A 16,307-nucleotide genomic window follows, 5' to 3' on the forward strand; every position below is an offset into this window, starting at 1 on the left:
CCTTTTCGTAAGAAAAGCAGTCACAACAGTCAGCCTTCCCTTTTAAGCAAATCAACCAACTATTTCCTGACGTGTTTTATTCTCAAGCCAGGATATAACATTTTTGGTAGAGTAATTTGGTTTCGATGCAGGCCTCATCAAATCAGCAAGAAACCAATTACCGTTTGCTATGATGCAAGAAATTTATATTATTTAAAGAACAATACTTAAATCCAATGTTGGTAACACACTTATTAGACTGTCCTATAAGGATAGTCTGTAGCATTTTGAAATTTAAGGATTTTGCCCTTTTGGTCAAACTGTTACTCTTACCACACGTGTATTGTCCTTTATATGGAGGTGGTCTGCATGAGGTAGTTGTGAGGAGGATGGCCCTTTTCGCTACTCCGGAGCACCATCCCCACACTTTAACATTGAAACATACCTGCAAGGAAGTAGTGACAAGTTTCAGGTTGCAGGTGACTGGTAGCTGTGGCAGTCCTATGCTGCTTGCTTGCAGGTGCCTAGTTGCTGATGGCACACCTCTACATCAGGCTTTCTGATGACCTATACAATGTGAAGACAAGACCTCCATGGTTATTGCCAGGTAAGTGCGATAATAACTGTAGATATGGTTGATGGCATTTTGGAGAGTGCAGTCAATCAAGCAGTATGATTCTGATCTGCTAACCAATCATCACATTCTAAATATACCATCCTCAGACTATCTGTAGTTTAACTGCACCCACAGCTGCTTCATTTCTTCAACCTTCAATACAAATAAGATCCTTTCATCCCACAGTGGAAAAATTTGGAAATTTGCAATTTGCAAGGTCAAACCTCCCCCACACCCCCCGCTCCAATCCCACAATATATATGGCTTTATTTAGGAACCAGCTTTAGTTTTTCTCCCACTCTGACCAGATCTTTCAATTATTTCCCCACACCAGAAAAAGTTAATCTTTTTTTCTCCGTTTTGTTCTAGTCTACTTAGCTCTATAGAAAGTCCTCTTTGAATTCATCACTTTCTAATAAAAACATTTTTGTGAAGTCTTTTTTTTGAATCATTGACTTTATATTTAATGTCAACCTACTTACAGTCAGTCTCAGTTGGCTTGGTTGCTGTCCGTCCTACCACTGCGAGCACAATATTTAAGTCTGCATTAAATGCCATGCAATTTTCATAGTGATCAACTCATGTGCCAACTTTTCAAACAATGAAGCTCACTTCTAAATCAACGCAAAGATGTACTGTAATGCAGTCCTGGCAACAAAGGTTAAACCTCTACTCCTTCAGGCACTGAAATCATGAATTGTAGTTCAGTGCAAAAACACTCCTCCATTCTCAAGTCATATCAACCATGCCAATCATTTGTGTTTGATGCAGATAGTGTTTTGGAGTCAGTGTATTTGTCCATGATAGTGAGTTCCAGACCCCTACCACCGTCTGGGTGAAAAAAATTTTCCTGAGCTCTCCTCTAATCCTTGTACCAATCACTTTAAATCTCTGTTCCAAAGAGAACAACCCCAGCCTGTCCAATTTTTCCTCATAGCTAAAATTCTCCAGTCCTGGCAACATCCTCGGAAATCTCCTCTGTACCCTCTCTAGTCCAGTTACATCCTGGAATGTGGTGACCAGAACTGTACACAGTACTCAAGCTATGACCTAACCAGTGTTTTATACAGTTCTAGCATAACCTCTCTGCTCTTATATTCTCTGTCTCGGCTAATAAAGGAAAGTATTCCATATGCCTTCTTAACCACCTTATCTACCTGTCCTGCTACCTTCAGGGATCTGTGGACATGCACTCCACTTCCTCTACACCTTTCAGTATCCTCATTTATTACGTACTCCCTTGCTTTGTTTGCCCTCCCCAAATGCATTACCTCACACTTCTCCGGATTGAATTCCAATTGCCACTTTTCTGCCCACCTGACCAGTCCATTGATATCTTCCTGCAGTCGACAGCTTTCCTCCTATCAACCACACAGCCAATTTTTATACCATCTGCAAACTTCGTAATCACGCCCCCTACTTTTAAGTCCAAATCATATCACAAAAAGCAAGGGACCTAGTACTGAGCTCTGTGGAACCCCACTGGAAACAGCCTTCCAGTCACAAAAACACCCGTCAACCATTACCCTTTGCTTCCTGCCACTGAGCCAATTTTGGATCCAACTTACCACTCTCCCTTGGATGCCATGGGCTTGTACTTTTTTGACGAGTCTACCAAGTGAAAAGCCCTGCTAAAATCCATGTACACTACATCAAATGCACTACCCTCATCGACCCTCCTTGTTACCGCCTCAAAAAATTCAATCAAGTTAGTCAGACACGACCTTCCCTTAACAAATCCATGCTGACTGTCCTTGATTACTCTGTGCCTTTCTAAATGACGGTTTATCCTGTCCCTCAGAATCGATTCCAATAATTTGCCCACCACCGAGGTTAGACTGACTGGCCTGTAGTTTCTCAGTCTATCCCTCGCTCCCTTTTTAAACAATGGTACAACGCTAGCAGTCCTCCAATCCTCTGGCACCACGCCCGTATCCAGTGAGGATCATGCCAATCAATATCAATTAGTCTACAACACAAGAGGTGAGGAAAACTCCCAGAGGTGGAAAACTTTGGGAACTATAGGTCCAAAGTCACCTGTTCTTCCTAAACATGCTGCATTTATCATATGTCATGTATCAAATCACTTATATAATGTATCCCAAAATATTTCTTTCATTTGAATGAATCAGTACCATCTGCTTCCACCGTCTCCCTAGGGAGCCTGTTCCATAAATTTACCACTCGCTCACTGAATTAATGTTCTGCAGATGATTTCTCAATTTAACTCCCCTTTCAAGTGCAGGCCATGTCCTCTGGTTCTACTGTTCTGGACAGCTATTATGGTTGCAAAGGTTTAAGGGTCCACTACGGTCCACATGCCTCCTCCAGCATCAGTGAGCAGCCTAATTCTTGGATTCAGTTGGCACCAGCTTTAGTTGGCACCAGCTTCATTCTCTGAACAGCATAATGTTATTGCATTGCCTCCAGCAGTGTGGCAAAAGTGTCTGCCTTGTGCTTGGCTGAAGTACTTCAGTAACAAATGGTCCTGGCTGTAAACATCCACCCACTGATATTAGTAAGTGACTCAAAGTAGAAGGAACAGACTGTTGGCCAAGGAGCCTGCCCTTAAGGCACATCATAAAGAAACCCTTTAACACTTATTCAACCATGAACATTTTGAGGTAGAATTTCCACAGTGGTCCTAAGTGTTAAAAATTAATTTTCCTTCATATATTAATTATTTAATTGATAAGCAATGAAGAGCTGTATGGTTGTGTAAGGGTTTCGCATAGGCCTGCAGTAAATGTGGAACATGTTGACAGGCAACACTTGGTGGCATACATATAACCTAGCAGGGCATACATTCAAACTGAAACTTATAAGTTAAAGCATTGGCACACTAACATTTTCACGTGTTCACACATAAAGTCATTGTAACACACCCTTGCTGTGTGATAGTTTACTCACAGCGCAGAATTGACTAGATCAGGACTCAGAAATTACAAGCCCAAGATTCCCTTGGAATAGGGGAAAGTAAAGCTGGTAGCCTCCCCAAGCTCAGGGCCAGTACATTGTAGCTGCTACGTATGTTACCCTTCTCACTCATTCCCACACAGACATATATACAAGCATACAAATATCATACACAGTTAACTGTCTTGTAATGCAAGATGATAAATTTGTGTACAGCATTGGTTAGCCCACAGAGTACTTTGTGCAATTTTGGGCATTCCATTATGGAATAGATATTAAATCCATAGAATGCATACAGTTTAAATTCACCAGAATGATACCAGGGATGGGAGACTATAGTTATGAGGAGAGATTTGAGATACTTAGTACAGAGAAGGCTGAAGAGAAATAATGGAGGTTTATTAAATTATGAGGGATTTTGATAGGGTGAATAAGAAAGGATTATTCCCTCTGGTTGGGGAGTCAGTGATGAAGGGTCATCAACCTAACATTGTCAATAAAGTGAGGAAAGAGGTTAGGAAAATTTATTTACGCAGAGAGTTGTTAAGAGCACGGAATGTTTTGCACAGAGAGTAGGCAAGGTAGAGGGCATTGCATCTTTTACGGGAATCCCTGAACACATAAACACTTGAAGCTGATGAACATACAGTGACATAAGGAGTGAGCAGGGCAGTAGGATTACTCTAGCAAAAGAGCTGGCACAGATACAATGGGATGAATGGCTTCCATCTGTGCTGTAAGTTTCTAAGGTTCTTTGTTAAACGTATGACTTGGAGCCAGCTTTCTAACATTGTTCCTTTTCTGGCATTTTAGGTTGGAAGAGAGCACTACCAGTGGCCCACAACATCACAGTAATTCACCGCACTCTCTCATCAATGTTTGTATGCACCAGCACAACTATGTACATTCCTAGAGAATACAGTTAGCGAACTTCAGGAGGTGCACAGGTGACAAGGACCAGTTAATGATGGCAGAGGAGGAGCAGAAACTTGACGTGTGCATGACCACAATGCCATCAATGGCCCCTCTATCTTGGTAAATGTAATCATGTTGTGAAATTGGGTGGCCATATTATGCTGCTGTTGCTATTCAGCGAGAAAGGACATGAAAGTGCTGGCCTTTCTGGCTGATGTATCAGTCACTTGTTTGATATGTGTGTAGGCAGCACATTGGCTGATACTACAGTTGATCCCTTTTGCTAGCATAGAACAAGGTGATGACAGATAACTTGAGGGAAGGGTTGACCTTGAATGCCATCCACAGTGGTGCAAGTTGGCTGCAGGTCCTTGCAGCAGATGGCATAGTTGTACAACTGGCTCCCTGCAGCCCTGCAGCCCTGGAGCCTGCAGAATCTATGCACCCTGTAATTGTGGACCTAGTGAACTTACCTGTAAATGCTTGTTGCAGCCCTCTAATCGCTGCATTTGTAAAGAATCCTACCCCTAACTGTATGAGCTCCTCGTGTTTCTGTCATCTCTTGCTAAGAATGCTGGACTGTTCTCCTGTGGGAAGAGTACCCTGAAGTGCAAAATAGGGCAACCCTTGTCACACTCACCTCATTCAGCAACAGCTGTACTTTACCAACCCTATATAATGGGCTCGGACACAATTTGGAATTTTACACTTAGTACAGTTGGGCTGTTGTTGTATGGTACACCCTTTTTATATACATTGCCTACATCAAGACAAATTAAGTGCCATTATGGTTAAATCAGCATTTTTTTTTTTTATTCGTTCACGGGATGTGGGCGTCGCTGGCAAGGCCGGCATTTATTGCCCATTCCTAATTGCCCTTGAGAAGGTGGTGGTGAGCCGCCTTCTTGAACCGCTGCAGTCCGTGTGGTGACGGTTCTCCCACAGTGCTGTTAGGAAGGGAGTTCCAGGATTTTGACCCAGCGACAATGAAGGAACGGCGATATATTTCCAAGTCGGGATGGTGTGTGACTTGGAAGGGAACGTGCAGGTGGTGTTGTTCCCATGCGCCTGCTGCCCTTGTCCTTGCCCTTGCTGAACAAATATTTTGTTTCAGTCTTTACAGTAGAGGACACTAAGAATATCCCAACACTGGACAAACAGGGGACTCTCGGGGGGGAGGAGCTAAATACGATTAAAATCACTCAAGAGATGGTACTCAGTAAAATAATGGGACTCAAGGCGGATAAATCCCCTGGACCTGATGGCTTCCATCCTAGGGTCTTGAGGGAAGTGGCAGTAGGGATTGTGGATGCTTTGGTGATAGTTTTCCAAAATTCCCTGGACTCAGGAGAGGTCCCGGCAGATTGGAAAACTGCTAATGTAACACCGTTATTTAAAAAGGGTAGTAGGCAGAAGGCTGGAAATTATAGGCCAGTTAGCTTAACATCTGTGGTGGGTAAAATTTTGGAGTCTATTATTAAGGAGACAGTAACGGAACATTTAGATAAGCATAATTTAATAGGACAAAGTCAGCATGGCTTTATGAAGGGGAAGTCATGTCTGACAAATTTGCTTGAGTTCTTCGAGGATATAACGTATAGGGTGGATAAAGGGGAACCAGTGGACGTAGTGTATTTAGACTTCCAGAAGGCATTCGACAAGGTGCCACATAAAAGATTATTACTTAAGATAAAAAATCACGGGATTGGGGGTAATATTCTGGCATGGGTGGAGGATTGGTTATCAAACAGGAAGCAGAGAGTTGGGATAAATGGTTCATTTTCGGACTGGCAACCAGTAACCAGTGGTGTTCCACAGGGGTCGGTGCTGGGTCCCCAACTCTTTACAATCTATATTAACGATTTGGAGGAGGGGACCGAGTGCAACATATCAAAATTTGCAGATGATACAAAGATGGGAGGGAAAGTAGAGAGTGAGGAGGACATAAAAAACCTGCAAGGGGATATCGACAGGCTGGGTGAGTGGGAGGAGATTTGGCAGATGCAATATAATATTGGAAAATGTGAGGTTATGCACTTTGGCAGGAAAAATCAGAGAGCAAGTTATTTTCTTAATGGCGAGAGACTGGAAAGTACTGCAGTACAAAGGGATCTGGGGGTCCTAGTGCAAGAAAATCAAAAAGTTGGTATGCAGGTGCAGCAGGTGATCAAGAAGGCCAACGGAATGTTGGCTTTTATTGCTAGGGGGATAGAATATAAAAACAAGGAGGTATTGCTGCAGTTATATAAGGTATTGGTGAGACCGCACCTGGAATACTGCATACAGTTTTGGTCTCCATACTTAAGAAAAGACATACTTGCTCTCGAGGCAGTACAAAGAAGGTTCACTCGGTTAATCCCGGGGATGAGGGGGCGGACATATGAGGAGAGGTTGAGTAGATTGGGACTCTACTCATTGGAGTTCAGAAGAATGAGAGGCGATCTTATTGAAACATATAAGATTGTGAAGGGTCTTGATCGGGTGGATGCAGTAAGGATGTTCCCAAAGATGGGTGAAACTAGAACTAGGGGGCATAATCTTAGAATAAGGGGCTGCTCTTTCAAAACTGAGATGAGGAGAAACTTCTTCACTCAGAGGGTGGTAGGTCTGTGGAATTTGCTGCCCCAGGAAGCTGTGGAAGCTACATCATTAGATAAATTTAAAACAGAAATAGACAGTTTCCTAGAAGTAAAGGGAATTAGGGGTTATGGGGAGCGGGCAGGAAATTGGACATGAAGCTGAGTTCGGATCGGTCAATGCCCTGTGGGTGGCGGAGAGGGCCCAGGGGCTATGTGGCCGGGTCCTGCTCCGACTTCTTGTGTTCTTTAGATTTGTGGTTGGGATCAGATCAGCCATGATCTTATTGAATGGCGGAGCAGGCTCGAGGGGCCGATTGGCCGACTCCTGCTCCAATTTCTTATGTTCTTATGTTCTTATGTTTGGGAGGTGCTGTCGAAGAAGCCTTGGCGAGTTGCTGCAGTGCATCCTGTGGATGGTGCACAGTGCAGCCACAGTGCGCCGGTGGTGAAGGGAGTGAATGTTTAGGGTGGTGGATGGGGTGCCAATCAAGCGGGCTGCTTTATCTTGGATGGTGTCGAGCTTCTTGAGTGTTGTTGGAGCTGCACTCATCCAGGCAAGTGGAGAGTATTCCATCACACTCCTGACTTGTGCCTTGTAGATGGTGGAAAGGCTTTGGGGAGTCAGGAGGTGAGTCACTCGCCGCAGAATACCCAGCCTCTGACCTGCTCTCGTAGCCACAGTATTGATATGGTTGGTCCAGTTAAGTTTCTGGTCAATGGTGACCCCCAGGATGTTGATGGTGGGGGATTCGGCGATGGTAATGCCGTTGAATGTCAAGGGGAGGTGGTTAGACTCTCTCTTGTTGGAGATGGTCATTGCCTGGCACTTATCTGGCGCGAATGTTACTTGCCACTTATCAGCCCAAGCCTGGATGTTGTCCAGGTCTTGGTGCATGCGGGCTCGGACTGCTTCATTATCTGAGGGGTTGCGAATGGAACTGAACACTGTGCAGTCATCAGCGAACATCCCCATTTCTGACCTTATGATGGAGGGAAGGTCATTGATGAAGCAGCTGAAGATGGTTGGGCCTAGGACACTGCCCTGAGGAACTCCTGCAGCAATGCCCTGGGGCTGAGATGCTTGGCCTCCAACAACCACTACCATCTTCCTTTGTGCTAGGTATGACTCCAGCCACTGGAGAGTTTTCCCCCTGATTCCCATTGACTTCAATTTTACTAGGGCTCCTTGGTGCCCCACTCGGTCAAATGCTGCCTTGATGTCAAGGGCAGTCACTCTCACCTCACCTCTGGAATTCAGCTCTTTTGTCCATGTTTGGACCAAGGCTGTAATGAGGTCTGGAGCCGAGTGGTCCTGGCGGAACCCAAACTGAGCATCGGTGAGCAGGTTATTGGTGAGTAAGTGCCGCTTGATAGCACTGTCGACGACACCTTCCATCACTTTGCTGATGATTGAGAGTAGACTGATGGGGCGGGAATTGGCCGGATTGGATTTGTCCTGCTTTTTGTGGACAGGACATACCTGGGCAATTTTCCACATTGTCGGGTGGATGCCAGTGTTGTAGCTGTACTGGAACAGCTTGGCTAGAGGCACAGCTAGTTCTGGAGCACAAGTCTTCAGCACTACAGCTGGGATGTTGTCGGGGCCCATAGCCTTTGCTGTATCCAGTGCACTCAGCCGTTTCTTGATATCACGTGGAATGAATCGAATTGGCCGAAGACTGGCTTCCGTGATGGTGGGGATATCGGGAGGAGGCTGAGATGGATTATCCACTCGGCACTTCTGGCTGAAGATGGTTGCAAACGCTTCAGCCTTGTCTTTTGCACTCACGTGCTGGACTCCGCCATCATTGAGAATGGGGATGTTTGCAGAGCCTCCTCCTCCCGTTAGTTGTTTAATTGTCCACCACCATTCACAACTGGATGTGGCAGGACTGCAGAGCTTTGATCTGATCCGTTGGTTGTGGAATCGCTTAGCTCTGTCTATAGCATGTTGCTTCCGCTGTTTAGCATGCATGTAGTCCTGAGTTGTAGCTTCACCAGGTTGGCACCTCATTTTTAGGTACGCCTGGTGCTACTCCTGGCATGCTCTTCTACACTCCTCATTGAACCAGGGTTGATCCCCTGGCTTGTTGGTAATGGTAGAGTGAGGAATATGCCGGGCCATGAGGTTACAGATTGTGCTGGAATACAATTCTGCTGCTGCTGATGGCCCACAGCGCCTCATGGATGCCCAGTTTTGAGCTGCTAGATCTGTTCTGAATCTATCCCATTTAGCACGGTGGTAGTGCCACACAACACGTTGGATGGTGTCCTCAGTGCGAAGACGGGATTTCATCTCCACGAGGACTGTGCGGTGGTCACTCCTACCAATACTGTCATGGACAGATGCATTTGCGACAGGTAGATTGGTGAGGACGAGGTCAAGTAAGTTTTTCCCTCGTGTTGGTTCGCTCACCACCTGCCGCAGGCCCAGTCTAGCAGCTATGTCCTTCAGGACTCGGCCAGCTCGGTCAGTAGTGGTGCTACCGAGCCACGCTTGGTGATGGATATTGAAGTCCCCCACCCAGAGTACATTCTGTGCCCTTGCTACCCTCAGTGCTTCCTCCAAGTGGTGTTCAACATGGAGGAGGACTGATTCATCAGCTGTGGGAGGACGGTAGGTGGTAATCAGCAGGAGGTTTCCTTGCCCATGTTTGACCTGATGCCATGAGATCCAGAGTCAATGTTGAGGACTCCCAGGGCCACTCCCTCCTGACTGTATATCACTGTACCGCCACCTCTGGTGGGTCTGTCCTGCCGGTGGGACAGGACATACCCAGGGATTGTGATGGAAGAGTCTGGGACGTTGGCTGAAAGATATGATTCTGTGAGTATGGCTGTGTCAGGCTGTTGCTTGACTCGTCTGTGGGACAGCTCTCCCAATTTTGGCACAAGACCTTGCAGGGTCGACTGGGCTTGGTGTTTTGCCGTTGTCGTGTCCGGTGCCTAGTGGTCCGATGCCGGGTGGTCCGTCCGGTTTTATTCTTATTATGACTTTTCGTAGCGAGATTTTACAACTGAGTGGCTTGCTAGGCCATTTCAGAATCAACCACATTGCTGTGGGTCTGGAGTCACATGTAGGCCAGACCGGGTAAGGGCAGCAGGCTTCTTTCCCTAAAGGACATTGGTGAACCAGATGGGTTTTTAACGACAATCCGGTAGTTTCATGGCCATCATTACTGATACTAGTATTTTAATTCCAGATTTTTATTTAATTAATTGAATTTAAATGCGCTAGCTGCCATGGCGGGATTTGAACTCATGACTCTGGATTTTAGTCCAGGCCTCTGGATTACTAGCCCAGTAACATAACCACTATGCTACCGTACCCTATATGTTTCCATCAATTTATACCAAAGGCATTAAATACTATGGAAAATGCAATATCCATTCACATTTGCTGACATTCATACTTCGTGAAATACTTGCTGCCTAAACGTGATACCAGGACTTAACAAATGCTTCAGGTTCATGAAATGCAAATTTATGAAAGCTGTATTTCCCACATTATTCAGAACAAGATAGGTAAGCACCGAAAGCCTAATAAATCTAGCCACTGCTAGTTGGGTGTCCCTGAACATATTAGCTTCAACTGTGTCCTTGAACACATCAGTATTGTGCTAAGAATTCAATGAGTTAATTCACCAAATCTCACCAAAATCTAATCATGTTTAGACTTTGCCATCACGAATTGGCACCTTGGATCCTTTTACAGCCTACATTTCTGAAAGGTAATTGGCATCAGCCAGCACAAAGAAATCACTGGTACCAACTGACATGGAAGACCCTTTTATATCTCTCAGCACTGACAGTTCATCACACTATCTAGTACTGAGATATTGTTGGTACCGACAAGCGTTGCCACATCATCAGCACTATTATCGAAATCAAGGGCTGATTACATCCAATCTCTCAAAGGAGTTAACTATTGATTTAGTAATAGGCTACCTCTCAGCTTTGGAAAGTACCACCGAAGCAACCTTGGATTCTAGGCACCCTTCTCCTCCAGGATTAGTCCAAGCAAAGTGTAAATTAGGGAAATTGGGAGGCCATCCAAACCATAACCCAAGAAAGTACTGTTGACGAACCGGATTCTTTTACCCTTAGTCTGGTTCAGCAAAAACTGAATCGAATACACCTTGAAAGTTCAACACAATTTTATTAGCTGTAACAGCTGACCTATTCTACAGAATCGATTTCAACTCTAATAGAGTCTTTGTCAATCTCATAGAACAGGCAAAATTACATGCGAAGATCCAAACAATTATACATTTTCAGACAGGGGAGGGACATGATTATCAAAGGGTTAACACCAATCATAAGCTGAGTCTGGTCAAGCCAGGCTGAGTGACATAATGGCCGACCACTCACAGGTATTGTGTATGCCAAGGGAAAGGGAGGCTTCCTTATCTCTGGCTCGGTATGTTTTTCGACCTTGTCTGAAAAGGGAGATCCATTCATTACTGCAGCTGCACAAGACCCCCACACCAGAACTCAGCCCCATCTTATCTCTTCACTTGATTAACACAAGGTATGCTTATTCATAAAGGAAATTAATAACGTGAACAAGTCGTCAAAGAAGAAGCTCATTGTTTCTAATTCTAGCTAGCAAAATGGGCTACTTATATTAACCCGTCGTTCACCACACTGCTACAGGCTATGGAGGTATCTCACTGAACTACTAAAAGCTTATATGCATTTTAAGTAGAGGGGGCACCCTTAGACATTCTCATCGTGAGAAAAAATATTTTATATGATGGTTCTGAATAGTTAAGTCCACATTAAAAATGGTCTCAGATAGATGTATGCATGAGAATTATTTTGTCTTGTGGTAAAGTTGGTCTGTGGATGGCCAATGTACATAGGTGCCTGCAGGCAATTAACTCTTGTTAACATATTCGTAAATGTGTTGTATATTAAATGTAGTTTTGATGTTACGTCAAGTTATTCAAAACACAGCCCACTGTTTATTTCTTAGTTTCCTTCAAAGCGCAACTTTACAGATGTCATCTCAGTAAAAATATAGGGTCCTACATCCTTGCAATTTGTGCCACAGTAACACTGGCAGGGCAGGACCTTCGCCCTTCGGTGAATTGTGCTGCTGACGCTGCCGTAATTCGTGGGGTCAGATCATTTAAATATTGAATGGCATGTTAGAAACAAAGTTCCTGTGTAACACAGGCTTTCCGAGACCGGTGGGCACCGCAGGACAATAATATTATTAATTAGTTTTATAAGTTTCCTTTTGGTTCTGTTGAAATCGGTATTTATGTATCAATACTTTAATTAATTGTGCCTCGTTAAAACAAAGGGGCATGAGCAAAATTGTTTCTCTGTTGGTAACAACCCAGTGCCATCTTTAGGGATCAATTTAAAAAAAGGACTGTATAGTTGATTTTGACTTTTTCCTGATTTAGTTTTATTTTAAGCTTCTTTCGGTTTAATTGGACCACATGTTGGACTACTGTACTAGTAGTGCCCTTGAAAGGGGCATTTGTGGTGCTGATTTCTGTCAGGTGTCACTGAGGCAATTCAGTGCCATCCCTATTGGTCCAATTAAAATAGGCCTGTGTAACAGGAATATGTTGTGGAGGGGGGGGGAGATGAGGGGGAGGGAAGTAAAATTGTCACTGTAGGATTTAAAAGCCTGTAGCAACTTAAGGTGGCAGCTGATTCTTGGAGGCACAATGGGTAAATAGTGTGTGTTTTCTCCTCCGGCTTTTGTCAGACTATTCAAATGCGGTGATTTCTTACCAAAGGATTTCTTTGTGAGTACTCGAGACTTCATCATGACTTCTACTTCACTCACTGTGGCTCACAAGGAAGGCCTCAAGAAAGTGGTGGCAGAAGGAGATATGCCTAGAATTTTGTAGATGCCGACCTAAATATCCTCCTGGAGGAGACTTGCCAAAGGAGAAACCGAGTGCTGGGCTTGGAGGGAGGAAGGCCACCTAAAACAGTCTCAGATCCATGTGGAGGCAGATGCCGGTGGCTTAGTGCCACCACTATCAACCGCAGGACAGTGGATCAGTGCCGTAAAAAGTTTAATGAACTGATGAGGGCGGCCATGGTAAGAGATCTATATTGTTCCCCTTTTCATGTCAGCACCATAGGACCTCCTTCAATAATCACCCTCACTTAAGTGGAATGACAAGTCTTTCTTCACAGTGCACAATGTTTCAATGGCTCTCTAATTTAACACTTCTAGTACTTTTCCTTCTGGTTACATCAGCTGTCTGCTGCCACCTGGTAGATTCTCTTCCGATGCATACCTTCACCTAATGCTGTTATAACTGCTCCAGGACTCATGGGCAGACAATTCCTGGAAGGGATAGGCCATCAGCAGGGGGACCCCAGATATAGGGGAGACGACCGATTTCAAGAAACAGGTTATTGAGCTCCAGGATAGGTAAGCGGCTTTGGTAGTCAACGATGGCGAGGTCAGTAGGTCAATGTCAGCTGCAGCTGAGCGGATGCTAAGCAGTATCTATTTCTGCTACACCACCTTAAAGGACTAAGCTGCCATTGAACTCCAGGCTTTATGTATCTCATCACCTTCTCTGGTTGCTGTAGACCCATGCATACCTCATTTCCTCTTTATCTCTAGGTCCTGCAGCAAGGGAGCAAGTAAGAGAAAAATAATGATGATGAAGAGGTGGAATGAATTCTTTACATATTACTAGATGATGAGGATCATGATGATCACCCCATCTTTGTACCTCTGGCCAATGCCCCCTTATCTATTACACCACGTTCATCACCCAATTTATCTGTCTCACGCACCAGCTCAGAGATTTTCACCTGATGATCCAGATAATGGGGATGAGAATATTGCACCTGTTGATTGCACCTAGTGCAAGGGTGCTAGAAGAATGGGGAGTGGATCTGAGTCTACTGCCTCCTCAGTAGGTCAGTGCCAGCTGCAGGAAGAGAAGGCATCTCTGAAAGGCTGTAGAGATATCTTCCCTTGGCTGAGGAGGCAGTGGACTCAGATCTCAGACGTCCTGCTATAAAAAGAAATATGTTGGATGCCCATCAAACTTATGTGTAGGCACTGATGGTACTTTCCTAGAATGCGCAGCATATGACAGGAGTCTTGATTCAGTCCACTGGCCTCCTATGCAGCAACATCAGGGAAGCGTTTTCCGTATTGCAGAGATTAATGGAGCATGTGGCAGCTTCATTCAGTCTGTGACACCCACACCTCCAAATAAATAGTCCAGAACAGGTTGGTGCCTCTTCCTCATTGGAAGCATAGACTGCAGCTCTGAAGATCTTGGGGGATAGATTTGATAGGGTACTGCATTCTGGCCTACAGACGCTTGAGGCCAACTTACAGGAGAAATTCTCTTGTTACTTTCAGAATCTGGTGAAAACCATTAGATCTGTCATCCTGCTGATCACCCAGAACCTGGGCCCAGTACCAGTGGCATGCCTGGAGTCAACCAACATGATGCTGTTGTTTCTCAGGACAGCTGCACATGCTAGACCTTTAGCCCATCCTATCAGAGGCCGACTCAAAAAAGCATTTAGAAGGCGGGGGAAGCTGCCCAGGGAGTTTCACAAGAGATGCAGGCCATAGCAGATCCTTCTCAGGACCTAGTTGTCATGCTAGAGGGTCCCCTAGAGGGTCACCACAATCTCAGGAGGCTTGTGCTAGACTAGCACTCACCTCACACCACTGGCCCTCAGGTGGCACCTAGATGCAGCACCAGGATAGGTATTAGAAAAGCATGTCTAGGCACTCAGGGGAATCACAGTGATAAGAAATAGGTTAGAGCACTTATGATGTGCTTTCATTTGCACTTTGTTGTTCAATGAAATTATGAGATCTCATAAAGTCTAGTAGGGGTACATGTCATGTTTGTTTATTGGGGCCAGAAAGACAGATCTATGATTGGAGTTGGCAGTAATGCTGGGAAGCAGTGCTTCAAAGTTGCTAAGAGTATCACTTTAATCTGAAGAGAATACTATACTAATGATACTCTTGGCGACCAACATGGAAGAATCCTCCGAGTACTAGTCCTCTGATGCTGATCTCCAGGTTCCTCAGAATCCAGGCCTACTCCTGCCATTCCATATCCTGTCCTTTATGAATCATAAAGTTGTGAAAAGCACACTGAGTAACGATGATGTGAGAGATCTGCTCAGAGCAGTGCACCTCCTGACCTTGCATTAAGAACCCCTTTAGTCCTCACATTGACCACTATGGTAGATGCGTGGGCCTCGTTGTAACAATGTTCTGCTGTTGAGTTTGGCAGTCAAAGAGGGTTCATGAGAGCCATGGAAGCAAGTAGTACACCTTATCCCCGAGAAGCTATACCGACACTTCACTGTTTTTCCCGAAATTGAGCTGGGAGGCTGGAGTGCTTGATGTGGCAACTCCCTGAAAATTTGCATTGACATGCAGGATTCATTGTAGCTGATCACAGACAATTCAGAAAATTCAGTGACTCCACAGTAGGAGCCTGCAGTACAATGTGAATGCCATCTATTGCCCCTAAACTCTGGAATCCAGCAACCTGATAGAACTGCATAGCTCTCTCAAACCACTGCCTGTGAGTCACCCCAAAATGGATGAATTCCCCAGCTCCCCTGAAGATGGTATTAGTGACTTGGCATATGCAGCCTCGGATGGCTCACCACTGGGTACAGCAAAGGCTATGGGCCCCAACAACATCCCGGCTGTAACGCTGAAGACTTGTGCTTCAGAACTAGCTGCGCCTCGAGCCAAACTGTTCCAGTACAGCAACAACACTGGCATCTACCCGACAATATGGAAAATGGCCCAGGTATGTCCTGTCCACAAAAAGCAGGATAAATCCAATCCGGGCAATTACCGCCCCATCAGTCTACTCTTAATCATCAGCAAAGTGATGGAAGGTGTCGTTGACAGTGCTATCAAACGGCACTTACTCACCAATAACCTGCTCATCGATGCTCAGCTTGGGTTCTGCCAGGACCACTCGGCTCCAGACCTCATTACAGCCTTGGTCTAAACATGGACAATAGAGCTGAATTCCAGAGGTGAGGTGCGAGTGACTGCCCTTGACATCAAGGCAGCATTTGACCGAGTGTGGCACCAAGGAGCCCTTGTAAAATTGAAGTCAATGGGAATCAGGGGGAAAGCTCTCCAGTGGCTGGAGTCATACCTAGCACAAAGGAAGATGGTAGTGGTTGTTGGAGGCCTATCATCTCAGCCCCAGGACATTGCTGCAGGAGTTCCTCAGGGCAGTGTCCTAGGTCCAACCATCTTCAGCTGCTTCATCAATGATCTTCCCTCCATCATAAGGTCAGAAATG

The sequence above is a fragment of the Heptranchias perlo genome, chromosome 11 (assembly GCF_035084215.1).
Source record: "Heptranchias perlo isolate sHepPer1 chromosome 11, sHepPer1.hap1, whole genome shotgun sequence".
Taxonomy (NCBI): Eukaryota; Metazoa; Chordata; class Chondrichthyes; order Hexanchiformes; family Hexanchidae; genus Heptranchias; species Heptranchias perlo.